The sequence below is a fragment of the Carcharodon carcharias genome, chromosome 10 (assembly GCF_017639515.1).
Source record: "Carcharodon carcharias isolate sCarCar2 chromosome 10, sCarCar2.pri, whole genome shotgun sequence".
Taxonomy (NCBI): Eukaryota; Metazoa; Chordata; class Chondrichthyes; order Lamniformes; family Lamnidae; genus Carcharodon; species Carcharodon carcharias.
Window position 1 is genome coordinate 9,957,169 of NC_054476.1, and position 14,202 is coordinate 9,971,370.

At 45.7% G+C, this 14,202-nt stretch overlaps 1 protein-coding gene across 3 annotated transcripts in view; it reads left to right on the forward strand.

The window, feature by feature from the left end:
• Nucleotides 1-14,202, forward strand: part of lrp4 (low density lipoprotein receptor-related protein 4) — a 422,664-nt gene that overhangs the window by 186,714 nt on the left and 221,748 nt on the right. The gene's annotated exons all lie outside the window — the stretch shown is intronic.

Consider the following 14,202-nt stretch of genomic DNA (forward strand, 5'->3'; position numbering starts at 1 on the left):
AAATAAGAAAGAGAAACGGGCTTCACGGGTCCTGCAGAAAAGTACGTCAGGCACCACTGGAGAAAATGCAAGAAACCTCGGAAACACAGAAAGCTTACCAGAGGGCAGGGAAGAACCTAGGGTAGCTGAGGACGCTCAACACAATTGCAAGAAATTCTAAAATGCTAAGAAGAGTTGAAAACCTTGAAGACTGCTCATGGAAGCATATGTTGGCATGAGAACAGGATGGCAAATGATTTCATTGGTTACTTCTTTGAAATCTGAAAACTACAGTCTTTTCCTCCATTAAAGGAGATGATCAAGACGTTCAGACTTTTACATGAGGTGACGAATAGGTTTAAAGGGTTCAAAAGAATCAAAACCCCCAAGGAAGAATGTTATCGATTCCGGGATACTAACAATGATAAACAATGAAAGATAAGGTTCTAACAATGATCTGCATTTGGTTCTGGTTTTTTAAAAAATTTTTTATCCGTTCATGGGGTGTGAGTAATCCAGAGAACCAGGCTAATGTTCAAAGGGCAGGGGTTCAAAACCCACCACAGCAGCTGGTGGAATTTAAATTCAATTAACAATAAATCTGAGGTAAAAAGCTAGTCTCAGTAATGGTAACCATGAAATTTTTTTTTGTTGTTGTTAAAAACCCATCTGGTTCACTAATGCCCTTTAGGGAAGGAAACCTGCCACCCTTACCTGGTCTGGCCTACATGGGACTCCTGACGCATTGCAACATGATTAACTCTTTCTTGCTCTCATGGCCAATTAGGGGTGGGCACCAACTAGTGGCCTTGCCAGTGATGCCCACATCCCACAAACGAATATTGAAAAAAAATGAACTCTTGCTGCAAGAACTTCTCCAGCAAACCCTCTCACACTTCACCCAGGTGCCCTTCCTCCATATCAACATTTGGAGAGGTTTGAACAGGATGGGTGGGGGCATCAGAGACATTGATTCGCTTGTTTCAGGTCAATGACTGTTCATCAGAACTGGAAAGGGTTAGGTTTTCCCATATAATCCCTCCTGCCTTCCACCTTATCACAATTTGTTCTTGTTCCCCTTCCCTCTTATCCCTGCTTCTGGACTTGCTTAAACCCTGTTACATCTCTTAATCCTTTCCAGTTCTGAAGAAAGGTCATTGACCTGAAATGTTAACTCTGTTTCTCTCTCCATAAATGCCGCCAGTCCTGCTGTATATTTCCAGCATTTTCTGTTTTTATTTCAGACTTGCAGTACCTGCAAGTGTTTTGCTTTGATCCTCTTCTCCCCTGTTCATTATATTTCTACCAGTTAAGATCACCGCAGATTAAGAACTGAACCTAGCACTTTCTGATCTGTAAATAAAGGGAGATTTTACTCTGCTCTGTACTTGGGTAATTAATATACAACAGGCACAGGGAGAGGCGACAGAGGTCCAATACGTCAGAGCTCGGCCCCCATTGCACTTTGGAATTTCCTTGGGCCCTATCTCTTTAACAGGCCCAGGCTCAGAGCAGCCATTCTGCTGAGGGGTGCGGACACGTGAGTCTCCTCCCTGATTTTGCTGTCAGTCCACTTGTTGGGTGCTCATGAAAAATTGGCACCTGGCCTCCTCTTGGGACATCAGCAGCCAGACAACCACGGTCTCAAACTTGCAGTCCCGATACTTAGGCGCGAGGTCCAGCAGGAGAACATTAAACTTGGGCAGTTGTCTCTTCTTGGGTTGCAGGTCCACAGTTGAGCTTCCATAGAAGGATAAACTACAGTCGTATGTTCAGTGCTACTCTGGTGCTTTTACTCACTCAGCCATCTAGGGCACTTCTCCCTACAAGTCAAGAATATAAACTTGAACATTACAGACAGATAATATCTTTATTTTGTTTGGACTTGCTGTATTTTTAATTCAATTCATTACAACATTTTTCAGTTATTCATGCATAGCCACTAAAAATGCAATAACGAAATTTCTGTGGAACAGTTGCATTTTTTTTTCCTATATATATATATATATATAACATATATATTGTATATATTATACATATTATACATGTAAAGCATTAATGAACACTGGTGTGTTTGAACCTACTGCTCTGCAGTACATTATAGTGAAAACCCATTAGGAAATTTTTAATAATGCAGAAGCCTTCTTTAGATTCAAGGTAGTTTTTAACATGGTGCTAAATAATTTAATATATAGGCTGACCTAATTCCAAGTTACGCCTGTAAATCTTGACAGTTTGTCATCCCAGGCCTTCTCAAGGAATTAAATTAAAATGAAGTTGATCATTTTATTGGCTTTGGTGGGTATATCAAGAAGCTGATGAAATATTCGTGTTCTGAATTTTGTGGGAAGGTGCTATCGTTTAATTAAAACAAATGGTCTCAAAGCTCAACAGGTTTGTTTCCTTTATGAACCAGTGGAAGATATGTCACTGTATAAGTAATCCATTATCAGACTGTTGCCCCTGTCATTCTAGTATGAATAGTAATGATAGCTCCACTGTAAATACATTGTGAACTGAACCAAAGTGACCTCTGTGCTGCAGTGGCTAAGAAGCTTATTTCATACTGCAATTGCTTGTCTTTATCCCATCTGCCAGCAGTGTTTGCAAATCTCCAGCTGCGATGGTTCCCAGCTTTTTAATTGTAGAAATCTCAGTCTGGCAGAGGGTGGCTTTGTGACCCTTTATCGTCAGTGCTGAGACTGGGATTAGAAGTGGATTTGGACATTGTGGGGCAGTTTGTGACCTGTGCGGCTAGTTTTGTTGGCAAAAAACAAAACTCAGGTGTTTATTGTAATCCCAACAGCTGAGATGATGGTGGAATGTTACTGTTCACTCAGGGAGCCCACATTGCTGTGGTAACAGGCACCTTTACATGTGTGTTGTAGTCTGGAACTTTGGTAGGGGCTCCAACTTTCCTTTCCATCAAATGGCTGACCAGGAATTTCTCCTGCTCTTACTGTCTGCCATTAGCATATGTCAGAAGTTAATACTCAACCTATTTGGTCATGTTATGAACACACCTCTCCATTGCCATCAAGTCCTGGGGTGGGATTTGAAATCAGAGCTTCAAGACTCAGAAACAGGGATGCTACCCACTGCACCACAAGACCTCCTTAAAGTAGCTGCAATAGTGACATGATACTAATGGAATAGAATTTCCTCTTGCCCGTTGGACAGAGCGAGAGGAAATCAGGTGAGGAAGATTGGGGGTGGAGGGGTGGTTGGGGGTGGGGGACACGGGCACACTTGTTAAAAGGGAGACCCATTTTGTTCTAGCTGGAACTTTGCAAAGCATTTTTTTAACGCAATTTTGAGAAGACTGTAGCCAGGTCTCCTGGTTTATAGGTGATGGCACAGGGGCGCTGATGGAGAAGGTTGGGAAGCTAGAAAGAGGAACTGTTGCCCACAGATGGTCATCTGATGTTATGGCAAATTACACAGAAGCAGTGGAATCTGGTGTTAGGGAATGCTTCCATTACCTAGAAGGTAAGCAGGAAGAAATCTAATGACCTGACCAGCGTCATTAAGGTACATATCCCAACCCTGTCTGCAGAGCCTTGCAACAGTTGCCAATAGTCCAGCACTACCTGCATTACTTTCAGTTGTATGCTGTTATTTGAGTTGTCAGTTTTATAAAGGATTGTCACCTTTTTTGATTTCTGTATTTTGGTACATTTGCTAACTAAATCACTGATTGATGACAATTGTATTCACAATCTGGCCTAACTAGCATTTTATACAGCTCCAACATAACCTCCCTCCTCTTGTATTCTGTGCCTTGGCTAATAAAGGCAAATGTCCTATATGCCTTCTTAACCACCTTATCTATCTCTGCTGTTGCCTTCAAGGACCTATGGACATGTACACCAAGGTCCCTCTGACCCTCTGTTCCAAGGGTCCTACCATTCATTGTGTATTCCCTTGCTCTGTTAGTCCTCCCAAAATGCATCACCTCACACTTCTCAGGATTAAATTCCATTTGCCGCTGCTCTGCCCATCTTACCAGCCCATCTATATCACCCTGTAATTGAAGGCTTTCCTCCTCATGATTTATGACACCACCAATTTTCATGTCATCTGCGAACTTACTGATCATACCTTCTATATTCACGTCTAAATCATTAGCGTACACAACAAACAGCAAGGGTCCCAGCACCAATCCCTTTGATACATCACTCATCAAAGGCTTCCAATTGCAAAAACAACCTTCGACCATCACCCTCTGCCTCCTGCCACTAAACCAATTTTGGGTCCAATTTGCCAAATTGCCCTGGAGCCCATGGGCTCTTACCTACTTGACCAGTCTCCCATGTGGGACCTTGTCAAAAGCCTTACCGTAGTCCATGTAGACTTCATCAACTACACTACCCGCATCTACACAAATAGTCACCTCCTCAAAAAGTTCAATCAAATTTGTTAGACATGATCTCCCCCTGACAAAGCCAATGCTGACCACCCCTGATTAATCCCTGCATCTCCAAGTGGAGATTAATCCTGTCCCTCAGAAATTTTTCCAATAGTTTCGCTACCACTGATGTTAGACTCACTGGTCTGTAATTGCCTGGTTTATCCCTACTACCCTTCTTGAATAATGGCACCATATTCACTGTCCTGACCTCTGGCACCTCCCCTGTGGCCAGAGGGGATTTGAAAATTAATGTCAGAGCCCCTGCTATCTCCTCCCTTGCCTCACATAGCAGCCTAGGATATGTTTCACCATGGACCTGGGGATTTCTCCATTTTATGCCTGCTAAAACCACTAATACCTCCTCCCTTTCAATGCTAATTCATTCAAGTATATCACAATCTCCCTCCCTGATTTCTACATCTACATAGTGAACACAGATGAAAAGTAATCATTTAAAACCTCACCCACATCCTCTGGCTCCTCGCACATTTTGTCACTTTGGTCCCTAATGGGCCCTACTCTTTTCTTGGCTATCCTCTTGCCCTTAATATATTTATAAAATGCCTTGGGGTTTTCCTTTATCTTGCCCGCCAGTGTTTTCTCATGCCCGACTTCGTTCTCCTAATTACTTTTTTAAGTATCCCCTACAATTTCTATACTCTTCTAAGGCTTCCACTGTTTTCAACCCTTTGTATCTGCCATAAGACTCCTTTTTATCCTTATCCAATCCTCTATATCTCTTGACATCCAGGGTTCCCTGGACTTGTTGATCCTACCCTTCACCTTTACGGGGACATGTTGGCCCCGAAGTCTCACTATTTCATTTTTGAATGACTCCTACTGGTCTGATGTAGACTTTTCTATAAGTAGCTGCTCCCAGTCCACTTTGACCAGGAACTGACTTATCATATTGAAATCGGCCTTCCCCCAATTCAGAACCTTTCTATCCGGTCCATCTTTGTCTTTCTACAAAACTATCTTAAATCTTACAGAGTTATGGTCACTATCCTCGAATTGCTCCTCCACTGACACTTCTACCACTTTCCTGGCTTTGTTCCCTAAGTTTAGGTCTAGTACCGCCCCTTCTCTTGTAGGACTTTCTATGTGCTGGTTCAAAAAGCTCTCTTGGGTGCACTTTAAGAATTCCATCTTCTCTAAGGCTTTCAAACTAAGACTATCCCAGTTAATTTTGGGGAAGTTGGAATTCCCTACTATTATTACGCTATTATTTTTACATTTCGCTGAGATTTGCCTACATACTTGCTCCTCTATCTCCCGCTGACTGTTTGAAGCCCTGTAGTACACTCCCAGCAAAGTGATTGCCCCCTTTTTATTTTTAAGTTCTATCCATGTGGCCTCATTCGAGGAACTTTCTAAGATACCATCCCTCCTTCCTGCAGTAATTGACTCCTTGATCAATAGTGCAATAGTGCCACCTCCTCTTTAACACCCCACCCCCCGTCACACCTGAAGATTCTATACCCTGGAATATTGAGCTGCCAGTCCTGCCCTTTCCTCAACCATGTCTTTGTGATAGCAACAATATCATATTCCCATGTGTTAATCAACACATTCGATTCATCTGTCTGACTTGTAAGACTCGTTGCATTAAAATAAATGCAATCCAACCTTGCATTATTCCCTTGTGCCTTAACAGGTCTATATTTCCTCTGCCTTCCAAACTGACTTATTTTCTCTTCTATATTTGGCTGTGCATCAACCTCTACTATACCTCCACTCTGGATCCCATTCCCCTGCCAAATTAGTTTAATACCACCCCTCCTTCCACCCCCCACCAACAGCACTAGCAAACCTCCCTGCAGGGGTGTTGGTTCCCTTCCAGTTCAGGTGTAACCCATCAGATTTGTACAGACCCACCTTCGCCAGTGATCCAGGAAGCTAAAGCCTCCTTCACATCTCTTCAGCCACACATTCATCCTCTCTATCCTCCTATTCTTATACTCACTAGCACATGGCACAGGGAGTGACTCAGAGATTACAACCTTTGAGGTCCTGCTTTTTAATCTGCTACCTAGCTCCCAAAATTCTTGTTGCAGAACCTCACCCCTCTTTCTACCTATGTCGTTGGTACCAATGTGAACCACACTCTGACTGTTCATCCTCCCCCTTCAGAATGCCCTGCAGCCTTTCTGTGACACCCTTGACCCTGGCACCAGGGAGGCAACACACCATCCTGGAGTCATGTCTACGGCCGCAGAAGCACCTGTCTGCACACCTCACTATTGAGTCTCCTACCAGTATTGCTCTTGCTCTCTTACTCCTCCCACTTTGAGTAGCTGAGCCACCCACAGTGCCGTGAACGTGACTCTGGCTGCACTCTCCAGAGGAACCTTCACTCTCATTGCTTTCCAATACAGGAAAACGGTTCTTGAGTGAGATGCACTCTGGGGCTTTCCTGACTACCTGCCTGCCTCCCTTCTTCTGACTGGTGGTTACTCATTTCCTCTCAACTGCACTTCCTTAAGATGCAGAGTGACCACATCTAAAAAAAAGTGCTATCCACGTAACCCTCAGCCTCGCGGATACGCCGCTGTGTCTCCAGCTGACGCGCAAGCCCTGAAACCTGTTGCTCAGGCTGGTCAAGCCGGTGGCTCTTCCTGCACATGTGGTCATCCAGACTGCAAGGTGTGTCTAAGGATTCCCACATGCTGCAGGCCGCACATTACACGGGACTGAGCTCCCTTGCCATAGTCTTTTAATTAAAACAAACAAAAACTATTTCCTTAAATTTAAGCCAAGTAGAAAACTATTTAGTTTTTCTTTAAAAAAAAAACAAATGCTGAAACTCTTACTTTCTGTAACGTTGCTTTAAAGTGGAAGAGAGCAACTTACCCATTACCTACCAATCAGCTCTCTCCCTTGTCCTGACGTCACTCCTTTCTAATTCCAGCACTGCCGAGTGCCTGGGTTGAGTAAACTCCGCTCCCGCTCTTTATACAGCCGCTCCGCTCCCTCACAGGTAAACTCCTGCTCTTTAGGTCCTCCTCTCGCACTCACCTCTAGGTTATTAATATGTATTGTAAATAATTATGGCCCCAGCACTGATCCCTGTGGCACTCCACTAGTTACAGGTTGCCATCTTGAAAAATGGCCCTTTATCCCAACTCTCTGTCTTCTATTCGTTAGCCAATACTCTATCCATGCTAATATACTACCCCCAACACCATGGGCTCTTATATTATTAAGTAACCTTATGTGCAGTACCTTATCAAATGCCTTTTGGAAATCCAAATATGTTACATCTACTGGTTCCCCTTTATCTATCCTGGCTTGTTACCTCCTCAAAGAATTCTAATAAGTTTGTCAGGCATGATTTCCCTTTCATATAGCTATGCTGACTCTGCTTGATTATATTATGCATTTCTAAATGCTCTGCTATTACATCCTTTATAATATACTCTAACATTTTCCCAATGACAGTTGTGAAGCTAACTGGCCTATGGTTACCTGTTTTTTGATCCCTTCCTTTTTGCATAAGGGTGTTACATTGGCAGTTTTCCAATCCTCTGGGACAATTATGTTACGACAGAAGATGAGAGAGTGAACCATCTGAAATATTAGTCAATCCTTTATTCTATTTGGAACAGAACTACAAATGAAGGAACAAAACTACAAATGAATAGATCAGCCCTCAAAGGAATACATAATTTACATTTAAATGACGGGGAAACTGCAGCTGTTAGTGATACAGGAACTTAGTCCATTCCAGCATCTCATACCTGTTCTGGCATGGCTCAGCTCCATCTTTCACCTCTGTCTATTTATACCCTGATCAAATAAAAATTCTGTCAATTCCAGTCTTGAAATTTTCGGTTGAAAATCTTGATAAAGCATCCACGGCCTTGTAGGGGGAGAGAATTCCACATTCCCATTGTCCTTTGTGTAAAAAAAAAAAGTGATTTTTAATTGCGCTCCTGAATGGTGTAGCTGTAATTTTAAAATGTTGCCACTATTGCCCCAGCATTTTGGCAATGTATTGACACTGTGGAACCATTGTGCTTCAGCAACACCTCCCTCCCTATGTGCCAGTTCACACCCTTCTCTCTCCAGCTCTGGAACATTATGACCATCCCTCAGTTCGCTCCACCACCAGTGACATACCCTATGGCTCTGGAATTTTCTTCCTCCTTTTCAACAATTCTCACCACCTACAAAAGTCTCCTTAGAGACCTGAATCTTCAGCCAAAGCCTTAAGCCGCTTTGTGATCTTCCCAAGTCAGCGTTCATCTGCAAACCACTGGGCTGAGTTTTACTGGCTGCCGGGTGGAGGGAAGGGAAAAGTTGGGGGGTGGGGGGGGGGGGCTGGGAAAATCGCTGGGAGCCGGCTCGGATCAGCTCCCCGATGCGGTCGCGCGGTTGGGGGCATTTTAGTGTCAATGGGGGATCGGAAGTGGGCAGACCTGCCCACCCCAAAGGAGGTGGGCAGCCAGTTTTTGTATGTACAAATTCTGTTTAGGGCCGTTTTGCCATGCCTTTGGCACTTTATCGACAGCAGATCAACTCCCCCCACCCCCCCCCACCGCCCACCCGCCCACCCACCGCAACTGCATGGGGAGGCCACCGGCTGGATGGAGGGGCCTGGCCAGGGAGGGCAGCACCTCAGCCCCCCAACGATATCTCCGGTGTGTGTGGGGGGGGGGTGGGGGGTGGGGGGCAGTTTCCCCTCCAGCTCTCAGGCCTTCGATTATTTTCTGTCCCACCTGCCGTCAGCTTCGGGGCCCCCCACCCCCCCCCGCCTGCCTCCCCCAGCAGTGGCCGCTGACCCTCCGGTGGTGCCGCTGACCCTCCGATCGAACCAGCGGCTCCTGGGCCCAGGCCACTGAACTGAGCAGGATGGCAGCCGCCTGATTGGCTGATGCCCGTAAACCTCATGCGGCAGTCCCGACATTCACCTGCGTGTGGCAGCGCCGCATATTTCCTCCCGATGTTGGGGCCTCGATGTCATTGGTAAGCTGGCCTATGCTTTAGAAGTGCTGGGGGTCTGCTTACTCCTGACTAAACACAAGCTTCAGAAAGTAACAATAGAAAGTAACAAGTTTGACATAATGATGCTCTCTACGGACAGATATTCACGTGCGTAAGTACATAAAAACTAACAATTAAAAGCATTGGGTTGAAGTGTTGAGGGCAAGGCATTTCAGATTGACTTTTAAAGAACGTTTCAATTTTTATTGTTCTCCAGTTTGGCATATAAGTTTTTAAAATGTGCAGCCACCTAAGCTGACCCCCTGTTAAATACATACAAAGGGCCCAGCTATGTTAAAGTTGTTTGAATACTATTGCTTAGTTGCTTTATATTTTATGACCTGTTCGGATGAAGTAATAGTATTACCAGGACAAGGAGGTGAAACAGGAGCCAGCAAATCACCCCACCGTAAAACTGCATTAGTTGTTAATAATTAAGATGAGGCAACAGAAGCACTTTATATTTTCACCCTCCCTAAATCAAGGGATGCTCAGGCATCGTCGAGACTGACTGACTAATTCAACTCACAGAGGTACCTCCTATCGTGAATGCATCATTGTCACGCTATACAGTATACTTACTGACTGAGGTATTGGAAAGCTTTTAGACACTGATTTATTAACACGGAGTATGGGCCTTAACTTCCGAGCTCCAGGGAAGTGTAACGAGCGGGGTAACCCCCTCAAAGAATCGCTGGGTACCCCTATTCCCCCCCCTCCCTGACCCCCGGAAGTTCCCAAGCATGGCAATTGCCTGGGAACTACAAGCTTCCGATGGGCCAGACACTGGGAACCATCTGAAAATGTGATTTAAATTGCAAACTTCTAGTGGTTCCAATTGTCTGATACCAAAACCTATCCAGAGCAAGTTAGAAGAATTAAAACATTTTTGAGCTTCTGGGTAACTATTGTACAGACCCACACTGACCCGCCACTCCCCCCCTACCGCCCCTCAACAGGACCCACTCCACTTGCCCCATGGTACACCCCCAACCACCCCCACAGGACTCCACTGAACACCCAGGAGACTCCCCCAACCCCCCCTGACTACTCCCCCTGTCCATCCCCAACCCCACCCCCCACACCGACTGTCCAACCCCCCCCACCGAGTGCCCAACCACCACCCCCCCCCCCACACACACACACACACACACACACACACACACCAAATTCTAACCGATTACCTGATGAACCTACCTTCTCCCCAAGCAGCTGATGCTGTTAAAAAAAGGGGAGGTGGTCTCCTTGCCTCCAACTCCCCAGCCTTGGACTGAAGGCCTCTGGAGAGCGTCCTGACCTGCACAGTTCTCGCCCGGCCTGAGTTAGAAGCTCAGGCGAGGCAGGCTGGGGAGAGGGTCCAAGGTAAAAAAAAGTGATTGCCAGTCCGTGGAAGTTCAGGCCCCAAATGTGTCAGGAGTTTGGACGCTTTGGCCCCTTGGCTAGCGTTAAGATTATGTGGCCCAGAACAGAAGAAGAAAGAGCCAGAGAAAGAATTTGCGGATTTGTAGCTTACATGAACAGGAGAGTTTGTAAACCAAAACACCGAAACCCCTTTTTAATGGGTTCATTCTGTTTGCAAAGCTGTACTGGAAAAAATGACAGATTGGCTTAACAGTTGATACATATACAAGCATTCCATCGGGTATTAGCTCTGGCGCAGGGTCACCACTCTCAGCTCTGTAAGAAGATTATAGGTTCAGCTCATACTCCCAACGTTTGAGCACAAAAATCGAGGCCGACGCTTCAAGGCAACATCGGGGGAGTGCGCCACGGTTGAGAGATGCCTTCTTTCAGCCGAGGCATTAAACCAAAGCCCTGTTTGCCCCCTCAGGTGAAGGTGAAAGATCCCACGCCTCTACTCTAAGAAGAGCAGGGGAATTCTCCTGGTGTCATGGACAATGGTTATCACTTAGCCAACTTCACCGAAAACAGATATATCTGGTCACTACCGGATTACTGTTAGTGAGGACGTTTTTTTTATTGTTCATCCAAGGGATGTAGGCATCGCTGCACAGACCAGCACTGATTGCCCTAATCACCTTGGAGAAAGTGGTAGTGAGCTGACTTCTTGAACCGCTGCAGGCCATGTGGTGTAAAACACCATTGGGGGGGGGGGGGGGGTTCCAGGATTTTGACCCAGCGACAGTGAAGGAACATGATGTTCGTAAATTGGGTGCCATGTTTCTCTATGTTACAATGAAGACCATACTTCAAAAGTGCTTCATCGGTTTTAAGGGGCTTTTGGATATTCTTTGATCATGAAAGGTGCTATAGGAATGTTTTTTCTGTACATGGTTGGGGGAGACCTACGCTGAGACAATACAGACCCAGGCCGCGTCGATGCCATTTGATTTCCAACTCTTTATTGTACCGAGTGTTACAGCCCATAGCGCACCTGAAAACATTCCCCAGCAAAGTGAAACCCATCTTCTTCAAAGCACCTCAGGCATGGAGCTGTGCTGTAATTATCCATGTAAACCTCTGAAATGGATATGGTGAGTGTCTAACCACAAAAGTGATGTACCTTTTTACTTTGAAATATGTAATAAACACACAGTGAACACTCATCAGTGTGTTTTGACCTTCTGGCTAGCGTATTTCTTCCAACGCTGTAGCACAACGTGCAACATATTTTCTCAGGATGTTGATGGGCAGGCTTCAAAAAAAATGTCAAAAATAAGTTACAGGATAGTTCCCCTGACGAACGTTGTCACCAACCCAAAGCTTAAGAGTTCGGTTTGCTTCGAACAATAATAAGCTTCAAGCTGCTGGCAATTGCTGCAGTTTCTAACGTGACTGGTGCCATCTCGGTGCAGATCATGGTGAATGCCCAGCAGCTCAGAGGTTTGGGCGCATTGGATCAGCACATTTCTCAGAGCCGCTGCTTGCCTCTGCGAATAACTTGGCTGGAGGTGAGGTGGAAGCTCCATTTATGAATGTAGATGTTGTTTGCGCATGGGCAGGCTTCCGTTGCACTCCCTCCCTTGCTTTGTGTGCCAGCCCATTGCCAGGTTGGCAGCGCTCTCTTGCCTCTGAAGATTGGGGGCTGGATTTTCACGCCCGAGGGGTGGGTGGTTGGGGGGGGGGTGCAGAGTTGGGGAAATTTCCCGCATCGCCACACCCGCCTTGGGGGAAAAGTGCCCCAGTTGGCAGGCTCTCTGTTCCGGGAGGGGGGAGGTGGGGGCCAGGTACATACTGGAATTGGGCCCGCCGCTCGGGATGCAGATTGGAAGGGGCTGTCAGGTGCTGAGGCGGGGCTGCTTATTAGGTCTGCCTTGGCTCTCTGAGACTTTGTCCCAGTTGTGTTATTCAATATTAGGCCCTCAGGCACCACCACCACCACCCACCCACGCACCATCCATGCTAACACATGCCAACCCATACCATTCCACTCAGCCCCAATAGCCCCTCATAGTCTCCATGCCAACCCATGCCCCCCCCTCCCCCCACTCATCCCCATGGTCTGTCATAGCCCCATGCCAAACTGATGCCAAGCAATGCCCCTGACTCATCCAAATGGCCCTTTACAGCCCCATGCCAATTTAGTGCCAACTCATGACCCTAATTCATCCCCATGGACTCTTAAAGCCCAATGTCAATATTGTGCCACCCACGCCCTCCGCCCACCTCCCTTTGCCCTTCATGTGAACTCACCCAGTGTCCACCATGGACAGACCTCAGGAGCCATGCTGAGACGAAATGAAAAAGTTCCAAATATCTATCACAGACATCACTATAAAAAAAAACTATCATTCATAAAATCCTAGTTAAATCCCTCCAAGCATTAATCCCCTTTGCAGATAAACATTTGTATTCATAAGCCAACATCAAAGACAGCTAATCCATTAATAGCCCCTTGGAGCTGTCAATAAAACTCTGAACTTGCAGCCCTCACATCCCCAAGTGATAATGATAGGCTACAGCAGCAGCCCAGCAGTAATAATGCTATGAGGGTTATGTCAACAAACATCAATTGAAACTGCAATCGCTGATCTTTTTCAACTCACCGACACAGAAAGAAAATTTTAAGGGCAGGGGATTTCAATAACTTAACCGTTCTACAGACCTCATCTGTGCTTTATGAGCATTTACAGTAACTGTAAAAATTTGTAACTTGTGCACTGCGGGATTAGGCCCTCACTCCAGTAAAAATAAGGCCTATTTGATGTCAGCACTGAGGCGAGGCCTGTTTGTTCAGGTCCAACTCCAGAACTTGAGCACAACAACCAAGGCTGACATTCCAGTGCACTAATGAACATGCGAACATATGAATTAGGAGCAGGAGTAGGCCACTCGACCCCTCGAGCCTGCTCCACCATTCAAGGAGATCATGGCTGATCTGAATGTAAGATCAACCCCGCATTCCTGCCTATCCCTGATAACCTTTCACCCCCTATCTAGCTTTGCCTCAGAAATATTCAAAGACTCTGCTTCCACCGCCTTTTGAGGAAGAGAGTTCCAAAGACTCTCAACCCTCTGAGAGAAAAAAATTCTCCTCATCTCTGTCTTAAATGGGCGACCCCTTATTTTCAACCAGTGACCCCTAGTTCTAGATTCTCCCACAAGAGGAAACATCCTCTCCACATCCAGCTGGTCAAGACCCTTCAGGATCTTAAAGGTTTCAATCAAGTCATCTCTTATTCTTCTGAACTCCCAACAATTACAAGCCTAACTTGTCCAACCTTTCCTCATAAGACAACTCGTCTGTTCCTGATATGAGTCTAGTAAACCTTCTCTGAACTGCTTCTAAAGCATATATATCATTCCTTAAATAAGGAGACCAGAACCAATGCCCTGTACAACTGAAGCATAACCTCCCTATTTTC